Here is a 10,325-nt window from a genome sequence, read left to right on the forward strand (position 1 = left end):
CTTTATCATTTTTTATTGCGTCTATTTGATTCTTCTCTCTTGTCTTCTTTATTAGTCTTGCTAGCAGTCTATCAATTTTGTTGATCTTTTCAAAAAACCAACTCCTGGATTCATTGATTTTTTAGAGGGTAAAACCACATTTCTTTAGCTTACTCTTTTCATCTAAGTGAGGGATTTAAGTGGATGTTGAACCTCCATTCTTAATTCTGGAGGCTTGGGTTTCTCCAGAATGTTTAGAAGGTTTGGGTCACGTGGGAGTTTTGGTATTAGTTTCCTATTGCTGCAATAAATGTTACACAAACTTAGTGGCTTAAAACAACATAAACCGTGGTTTTGGCAAGGCTGTGTTTCTTTCTAGAGTCTCTAAGGGAACATCCATTTTCCTGTCTCTTCCAGCTTCTAGAGGTTGCTTGCATTCCTTGGCTCCTGGCCCCCTTTCATCTTCAAAGGCAGCAATAGCTGGTCAGACCTTTCTCACCTCCCATCACTGTGACACTAAATCTTCTGCTTCCCTCTTTGGCATTAAGAACACTTTCAATTACATTGGGCCCAACTGGATAAGCCAAAATAATCTCCTTATTTTTGGGTTACCTCCTTAGCAAACTTAACTCCATCTGCTACCTTTTGCCATAGAACAGCACATGTTTACAGGTTGCAGGGATTAGGATGCAGACATCTTTAGGAGAGTGATTTCAGGATCTCAAAATTTCTCTATAGCACGATCGACAAACTATAGCCCATGGGCCAGCCACATGATTTTGCAAATAAAGTGTTATTGGAACACAACTCTTTGTTTATGTATGATCTGTGATGGCCTTCGTGCTCAAATGGCAGAGTTGTTTGCAACAGAGACCGTATGGCCCACAAATCTAAAATATTTATTGTCTGGCTCTTTTGAAAAAGTTTTCCTCTGCTCTGTAGCACTTTTTATGTCTTTGGTTCTGACTGCATCTCTTTAGAACATCACTCATGACCTTGTAGATATCTGCTTCACGTTTTAATTACAAACAACCCCAAACCCACTTTTTAAATTCTAGCAGCGTTCTGCCTGCCTCTCCAGTGGTTCCTCCTCTATCATAAATTACCGTAAAATTACTTATCCCTTGTAGTAACTCCAAGCATCATAGAGTGTTAAGTCTCTTTACTTTTTCCCTCTGCTTGAAATGCACTTACCTTCTTTCTCTACCTCTTGCCAGGCAAGCTCCTATTTATCCTTTAAAATTGTGACAATGCATAACTTCCTCCAGGAAGCCTTCTCTAACATGCCCATCCAAGGAGAAGTACTCTACTCTGAAATTACTTCTAGAATCCTAGAATAGAATTACGTCTACTCTCAAAACAGTCTTGCTGGACTGTAAGTGCCTCAGTGGCAGTGACTGAGTGATTTACCCTTCTTGTTGCCTCTGCACCTTGTTGGAGAAACTTGCTTCTTTCCGTTTCATGGAGGGAATGGCTGTTTCCTTGAAGATTCACTTCCCTTCTCCTGGCCTCAGTCTCATCATATGTGAACCAAGGAGTTGGATTAAATACAGTCAGTCTCTAAGGCCCCTTCCAGGTTCAATAATCCTTTCCATCCCGGAAGATTTGGCCTGGTTCCTTACAGATGCTGAGGAGAGAGAAATCTCCTGCATTAAACTTGTGCCCTGCAGAGTTGGAAATCATCCAAAACATTTATCACTCATAGCTTTGCTTTGACTGTGTGGCAACTGAGAACTGAGGAAATGGGGGTAGAGTGACTGGAAGAGAGCAAGGAGTTGCTGAGATAATTTGGGGGAAATCTCTTGTAAGTATTTGTCCCTGACCTTTCTTCAGGAACCAATGAGAAGGCAGCACAGTGGCCTGGAGATTTGTAATCCTTCACAGCAATCCATGCCTGGGGCTCCTCCACTTGTTATGGATGCACCCTAAATCCTGTAACCACGTGGGAGTCAAGACAAACTCAATGTGGTAAATAATTAACACATCTCCCCTAACTCCCTCACATGTATCAGTTTTTCTGCTCTTGTGTCCCACTCCAAGGTTTTGTGACAATTTTGGACACAATTGTCACCCTTTGTGATGATTTTGGAGACTCCTCTCTCCAATCCTCCATATCCCATCCCTTAAACATATATTTTTGCCTTCCAAACATTGCTTAGAACTTAGCTTTTCTCTGTCATCCTATTGCTACCACCTATTCTAGCCTACATAGGTAATCCTGACAGTAGAATCTTCCCCAGATTCCCAACTCTAGCTACTTCCCATTGAGAGCCATCTTACATCCTCCTGCCAGCTTCATTGTTGCACATTCCCTCTCCCCTCATGCCTCACCCCTGTTCAAGAACTACAATAGCTCCATGCTATTCCTGTATCAAATCCAAACTTCTTGGTCTCATTTCATGATCTGATTCCACTGTTTTTGTTTTTTTGCTTTGTTTTGTTTTTTGATTTTGTTTGTTTGTTTTTTGTTTTGTTTTTGAGATGGAATCTCACTGTTAAGCCCAGCCTGGAGTGCAGTGGCATGATCTTGGCTCACTGCACCCTCCGCCTCCCAGGTTCAAGTGATTCTCCCACCTCAGTCTACCGCGTAGCTGGGATTACAGGCACCCACCACTATGCATGGCTAATTTTTGTGTTTTCAGTAGACATAGGTTTTCACCATGTTAGCCAGGCTGGTTTCAAACTCCTGACCTCAGGTGATCTGCCCACCTCGGCCTCCCAAAGTGCTGGGATTACAGGCTTGAGCCACCGTGCCCAACTTCCAGTGTTTTTTCATCACTCTGTTCAGTGTGACCTATCTCGTCTCTGCTTCACATTTCATTTTGGCTTCCATGCCATTCCTCCTATGGTTACCATTACCTGGCTTGTAATTCAGTTTAATTCAGTGCATTTTCACAAACACTTATGAAGTACCTGCTCTGTTCAAAGCACAAGCACGCCTGTGCTGCTCCCAGTCCTTCTCTGATGATCCAACTGCAGTCCATGGTTTGCCCTTGCTGTTTTCACTTTGTGTCTATGCACTTCTCCCCTCCTGGACACACATTCCTTGAGGACAATGACAACTGTGTCTTTCACTCTCATACCCCTCACTGGGACCTATTAAGTCCAGGCTTCCAGGCCACCTTTACCCATACATCATTCTCTTCCCACTTGTTCTGTCATCTATAAATTAATGATAACGAATCTATCTCACAGGTTGTTTTGAGTATTAGAGATATTTTGTTCAGGGTTGACTCTCAATTGATGGTTGCAATGATTAGCATTATTTTTTTATATCCATCCCCTTAGAGACCTTCAGTTTTTATTGCACAGGCTCTTAAGCACTTGGAGTTAGAGAAAGTAAAACATATTTTATCACTATTAGGCATAGAAGTTATTTCTGTTCCTGAGTCTTGACTGGAAAATTCCACACTCAACATCACAAATTACAGTAGGTTAATGCATCTAATTTCACCTGTTCATAAGGCAAATATTTATTTTATTTTATTTTTTTGGAAACAGAGTCTCACTGTGTCACCCAGGCTGGAGTGCAGTGGCACAATCTCGACTTAGTACAACCTCCGCCTCCAGGATTCAAGCGATTCTCCTGCCTCAGCCTCCTAAGTAGCTGGGATTACAGGCACACCCCACTATGCCAGGATAATATATATATATATATATATATTTTTTTTTTTTTTAATAGAGATGGGATTTCACCATGTTGGTCAGGCTGGTCTCGAATTCCTGACCTCATGATCTGCCCCCCTTGGCCTCACAATCTGAAGGCAAGTATTTATTAAATGCTTGCTGTTTATCAAGCAGTGCTCAGTCCTTACCATTAGCAACTTCAGTGGCCTTCTTTTTTTTTGTAGGTGAGTCATTCCCTCTTCCTCATCTCAGACCCAGCCCTCCCTACCTAAGAGGAAGTGTAGTATGGGAACTGTGCAATTCAAAGTTTTCACTGAGGTCTTAGTTTTGAGCCTTGCCACGTAAACCTCACTCACTCTCCACCCTCCTGGGTTCTTCTGAGGCTGTGTCTGCTGGGTGCCAGCTAGAGCCTTCTGTCTGCTGGCTGCCTAGCCTATTCAGTTTCAGAAAAATAATTTCTAATCCAAACTACAACTATTTGAAATCCAGTCAGAGTGTAGCAGTAATTCATTCATTCAATAAGTTCAATCAGTGAGTAAATTCAATTTAGTAAATGATTGCTAAATGAAAGCAATCGCCCAGCAAGGCTGATTCAGCAATCTCAAAATGTCTGCTCTATGTTTCTGCAACGAACTTTGTAGTATAATCTCTTCATTAAAAGATTAATATTCCCTTGTTTACTACTATTTCAAATAATACAAATTCACATAATTCAAGGAAATCTTCCAAACTAGATAACATGATATTATATGATAAATGCCAGAAGAACCATCAAAACAAAAACCAAAAACATCAAACCTTCACTAATGAGAAAACAAATTTTAAAAATTACCTTAGTCATCTATAATCTAGATCATCCCAGTTTTAAGACTTTTCAGAATCTGTTTCTAGTTGTTATATGTGTGAAGCTGGCAACAAGAGGCCAAAATGTCAGAAGTGACATGCAAAACATTTACAGTCCTGTCTGTATGTGTGTGTTCAGGGGGAGATTGATTTAAGCCAATATTTTCTACCTAGCCTGCACATTTATGTTGGCAGGATTTCACTGGTAAATATTGGTCTAAACCAAACACTGAAATCTTTAATCACATTTAAACAGACATTGCATTATACTGTGTTAGACACTGCATTAGAAAGGAACCAACAGGGAAAAAGTAAGCACAGCTGATAGCTACAATCTTTCAAGGGTAAAAAGGAAAAATCAGTATTCAGTAAAATTCTTCAGAGGGAGAAATGCCAAGAAAACCATAGCTGAAATGCAAAATTTTGTTTTTCTAAAGTCTGGAGCTGAGTTCAGTTAAGTGACGTAGTTTACAAACCAGGGGAAATTAGGGCAGGAACGGAAGTACTGCTAAATTAGGAGAAATCGGCCAAAGGAAAGTGAGCTAGCTGTGACATACACAGTGTTGGCTTCTTTCTCTCATTCTCAAACAATTCTTGTTTGCTACTGTGTGGAGTTGGGTTGCCATGAAACCTGAGGCCTAATTTTATATTTCATTGGAAGTTCTGAATCTGTCACATAAAGCAACTGTTTGTCTACCCACAGAGGCTGCAAAAATCATAACTGTTAACCTTTCCTAATACACACAGAAAACCCCAACCCAAAAAGAGTTGCTTGGCTTTTTTTGTTTAGTGTCTTCATTCACATCCAGGGGTTCTTATTGAATCATCCAGAACCCTGTAAATCACCTCAAGAGCCTGTGAGTCTCCTACTAAAGTGCCCCTTCCTCCATCCCTCACCACCTCTGCTGCACCAAACCCCACCCCGCACACTTCAGACACAGCCCTAGACTGCTTAGATGCTTACTAAGAGAGTCTTCAGGAGGAATGGCTATTTTATCTCTGAAATCTATGCTTTTCCCTTCTTAATTAAACTGTCAGGCCCCACATTTTGGTGTAGATGATAAGATTTGAGAGAAGCAGGGATCCTGTTGAGATGAATGGTCAGTCCTACTAAAGGGTGCCTCAAAGAAATACAGTTTTTATTTGTTTCTTTTCTTTATTATTATTATTTTTTAAGTCAGGCCTGATGCAGTGCCTCACATCTGTAATCCCAACACTGTGGGAGGCCGAGGTGGCAGGTTCACTTGAGCCCTGGAGTTCGAGACCGGCCTGAGCAACACAGCAAGACCCTCATCTCTACAAAAAATTAGAAAATCAGCCAGGCATGGTGGTAAGCACCTGTAGTCTCAGGTACTTTGGAGGCTGATGCAGGAGAATCACTTGGCCTAGGGGTTCGAGGCTGCAGTGAGCCATGATCACGCCATTGTGCTCCAGTCTGGGTGACAGAGTGAGATCCGGTCTCCAAAAAAAATAAAATAAAATAATTTATCAGCTCTTAGGAGAGTGAGGACGTGGGACTCCCAGGAAAAAAGAAATGTTGAAAGACGCAGCATGGTTATTGCCAAACCTGGCTGAGGATGGAAATCACCTGAAGCAATTCTAAAAAGAACAAATTCCCAGAATCCAGTCTGCCAAGACTGCTTTATACGTCTGGGGTTTAGCCTGGGAATTTCCCCCAGGAGATTCAGATGCACCTCTTCTGTAGACGGGTATAGTGATGAATATCAACTTTGAATTCAGGCTGGATTAGAAACCACGATCTAGTATATACTTAGTGTTGTAACTTTGGGCAGATTATGTAACCTCTCTGAGCTTCAGTTTACTCATCTGTAAAATAGGGATAACAACCATATACTGGGGTTGTTGTAAAGATTAATGAAATGATATACATAGTCTCTCACACACTGCCTGACTTATGGTGTGACAAAAATAAAGTTAAGCCAATCCAAATGTCTCTTTGAGACTCACCCACCTGAGATACTCCCTAAGGCATTCACACCGGAGGCAAACTGCCTCAGTCTGTATTCTGACTCCACTAAGTCTGTGACTCTGGAAAGTTACTGAATTTCTCTGTTTCTCCTCTGTAAAATAAAATGATCTATTATATTTAAAATAATACCCAGGTCAACAAATTATGAAGATTAAATTAGTTAATGGATGTAAAGTGCTTAGAAGCAGGGACTACTATCCAATAAATATTAGCAAAAAATCATTATTTTTATTACCATCTCTTTTAAGACAAGCAATTATGGTGGAATGACTGCTGGCCTTCGACTGTTCAAGTCCTGGCTATAGACTTATGACCTAGAATACGGCTTCCCAGTAGAAATGTAATAAACACTCTACAGGTAATTTAAAATTTTCTAATAAACACAAAGAAACAGGTGTAATTAATTTTATAAACAGATTTGACTTAATATATGCAAAATAGTTAACATGTAATCAAATATATACATTTATTGAACAATTCACATCATTTTTTCATACAAAGACTTTGAATTCCAGCATGTATGTTACACTTATAGCACATCTGACCACAGACTAGCCACATTTTAAGTACTCAGTAGCCACATGTGACTAGTAGCTACCATATTGCACAGGGCAGACATTCCAGATTCTAAAGCAAGTCCCATCACCTTCAGGAGCCTCAATAATCTCATTTGTAAAAATGGAGACAACGTTAATGGCTTTGTTTGCAGAAGAAAATCAGTAAACTTGAAAGCTCATGTCAACTGGTAAAGACTGTATATAGCAGGTTTTCTGCTCTTTACGACACTTGGACTACCAAATAGAATGTGATTTTCATAAAGTGATGTATCCAAGGTCATGTGTGATCTGAGACATCACCCAGGATAGCATCAGGCAGAGACACTTTGCTACAGGCAGATGAAAGAGATTTTAGCTAGTAATGTTCCAAGAGGTTGGAAATTTTCTAGTCCTCTTCCCCCCCTCACCCACCACCTTCACTCTCAACAGCAAACACATTTGCTTCTACTCTTCACTGACTCTTGAAATTCCTTTGACTACTTTCATTCTACAAATAAAGATAAAATTGAGGGATAAATAACCCTTGTGTTCTCTCTAATAACATCTTAATTTGAGGCCTCCTTACTTCTTAAGTTCCTATCTTTTTCTACAAATGATATTCTCTGATGTTAATAATTTATCAAGTGCTTATTCTCTACACTCTTATAATTTTTATAAAATTCTGCTATCAGAGCACTAGTTCATCTTCTTAAGTATTGTATTTTATATGTCAAGAGCACTGGACTTGGAGTCAGGAAGCGTAGATTCAAGTTTCCAGGTTCTACATTTTCTAGTTATGGGATTTGAGGTGAAGCATGTAATGACCAGAAGACATGAAAATTCCCCGAGCTTCATCAGTCTTTTCCTCTGTAAAATAAAGACAATGATACCTCTCTCACAAGATATGATGAGGATTAAAAGAGATAATACACAAGAAAGTGATCTATAACTGCAAAGAATTAGACAACTATAAAATGATATTTAGGGATTTATAAGCCATTTTGTGCATGCTATTCTTCCATTGAGCACTTTTCAATGGTTCCTTATTGCCTGCCAAATAAAGTCAGAATCTTTAATCTAACATTGAAAACCTCCCCCAGATTTGGCCCTGACCACACTACTTTTGCAAGTTTATCCCACTCAACCCACTTACTCAAATCAAATGTTCTAACCAACTAGAACTCTCATATTTGTCCTCCCCAAACAATGCTGAATGGTGTGACATATTTCTAACTTGGTATCTTTCTTCATGCTGTCCATTGCCTTACCTCATTTTCCAACCTCTCAAACTTCCACCCATTCTTCTTTACCTGGCCTCCAGATCTCTCATGATCTCCTTTTCCCTTATGTCCTTGAGCTCTATCTCTGCAGCCTCTGAACTTTGCTTGTGTCTTTCTTATGGCAGCTGTAAAAACCTACGTGGGATTCTAGTAACTCTTGGTGCACAGAGAGTTGCAATAAGATGCCTGAATGTGGGTACTCGGTGAGAATTAAATAATCAAATCTGCAAGTGATTTTGCAGAAGTACTATTGAGAGGCAAAATGTTTCCCATGTAAAAAACTAGCCAGCCTAGAAATCTAATCAACACATGAATGCAAAAGAAAGATAGAGCTGATTAACTGTGGTAACACTGAATAAATCAGTAAAAAGGAGGCGGTTTGTTTGGAGACTAGCAAAAAAAGAACAAAGGACAAGTATTGAACGTTGTGTCTCTGATACTGTTCAGTAGCAAAGGCCCCTTTCTTTTTGGTAATGCATAGCCCATCTGTTGATATGCTGGGCATGTCTACAGTTCAACTAATATTTTCTGAGCTTCTACTAAGTAATAGATGCTTGATGCACAAAAGACTAGCTCAAAAAGATAGATTCTGTACTGTCAAGAAGGTTTGAATCTAATAGATGAGAACAACCAAGAGAAATATTTGTAATGAAATATGGTCATTTGGAAATAGAGGTTTGCATATGGTGTTGTGAGATCTTAGAGGAAAGAGGCTTAATCTAACCTCAGAATATTTAGAAAACTTTGTAGAGGAGATGACACTAGGCTAAGTCCTAAAAGATAAGGAAGAGATAGCCAGCTGAACAAAGTTGGGAAAGGCATTTTAGGCAGATAGAAATGCTTGAGCAGAAACAACTATTATACAATCTATCTCAGTATGGGAGCTGAGTATATCAGGCTTGAGGAAAGGAGCCATTTAAACCATCCAGCTAACTCTGATGCTCTGATTTCATGCTTACCAACCCATCTTATGATCAGAATTTGACCTCCTACATAGGGAAACATGTGATGACCAGAAGACATAAAAAGCTTTTTGTAAATTATTGTTCTCTATTAATTCATTGGACTCTGATTTGCCATTGGGCTCTTGTGAGTTGAACTAGTATAAACTGAATGAACTCAAAATACACTAACAAAATTACATTTCTGGACCTGAAAGGCTGAAGTGACTTGAATTCTGGTCATCAACCAAATTCCACCACCTTAGAGGCCATGTGGTTTTAACTTATGAATGTTTCAAATCCATTTACCTCTCTTCATCTCATTGCTATTACATGGTTGTAGCTATCATCATGTCCAGCATAGACTATTGTAATAAAGAAATCATGATGCCATCTTAGTCCATTCTTGCTGCTACAACAAAATATCTGATATTAGGTAATTTTCAAAGAGCAGAAATTTATTTCTCACGGTTCTGGAAGCTGGGAAGTACAAGATCAAGGCATTGGTAGATTCAGTGTCTGAGGAGAGCTGCTCTCTCTGCTTCAAGATGGCCCCTTGTTGATGTGGAGGACCTCTTCAAGGAGAACTACAAACCACTGCTCAAAGAAATAAAAGAAGACACAAACAAATGGAAGAACATTCCATGCTCATAGATAGGAAGAATCAATATCATGAAAATGGCCATACTGCCCAAGGTAGTTTATGGATTCAATGCTATCCCCATCAAGCTACCACTGACTTTGTTCACAGAATTGGAAAAAACTACTTTAAAGCTCATATGGAACCAAAAAAGAGCCCACATGGCCAAGACAATCCTAAGCAAAAAGAACAAAGCTGGAAGCATCATGCTACTTGATTTCAAACTATACCACGAGGCTACAATAACCAAAACAGCATGGTACTGGTACCAAAACAGAGATATAGACCAATGGAACAGAACAGAAGCCTCAGAAATAACACCACACATCTACAACCAACTGATCTTTGACAAACCTGACAAAAACAAGCAATGGGGAAAGGATTCCCTATTTAATAAATGGTGCTGGAAAAACTGGCTAGCCATATGTAGAAAGCTGAAACTGGATCCCTTCTTTATACCGTATACAAAAATTAACTCAAGGTGGATTA

General features: G+C 39.6%; 1 protein-coding gene across 5 annotated transcripts in view; it reads left to right on the forward strand.

The window, feature by feature from the left end:
• The window catches only part of PDE4B (phosphodiesterase 4B, cAMP-specific), a 621,546-nt gene that overhangs the window by 557,967 nt on the left and 53,254 nt on the right, over positions 1 to 10,325 (forward strand). The window lies entirely within an intron of this gene.

Source organism: Colobus angolensis, unplaced genomic scaffold (assembly GCF_000951035.1).
Source record: "Colobus angolensis palliatus isolate OR3802 unplaced genomic scaffold, Cang.pa_1.0 Scaffold158, whole genome shotgun sequence".
Lineage (NCBI taxonomy): Eukaryota > Metazoa > Chordata > Mammalia > Primates > Cercopithecidae > Colobus > Colobus angolensis.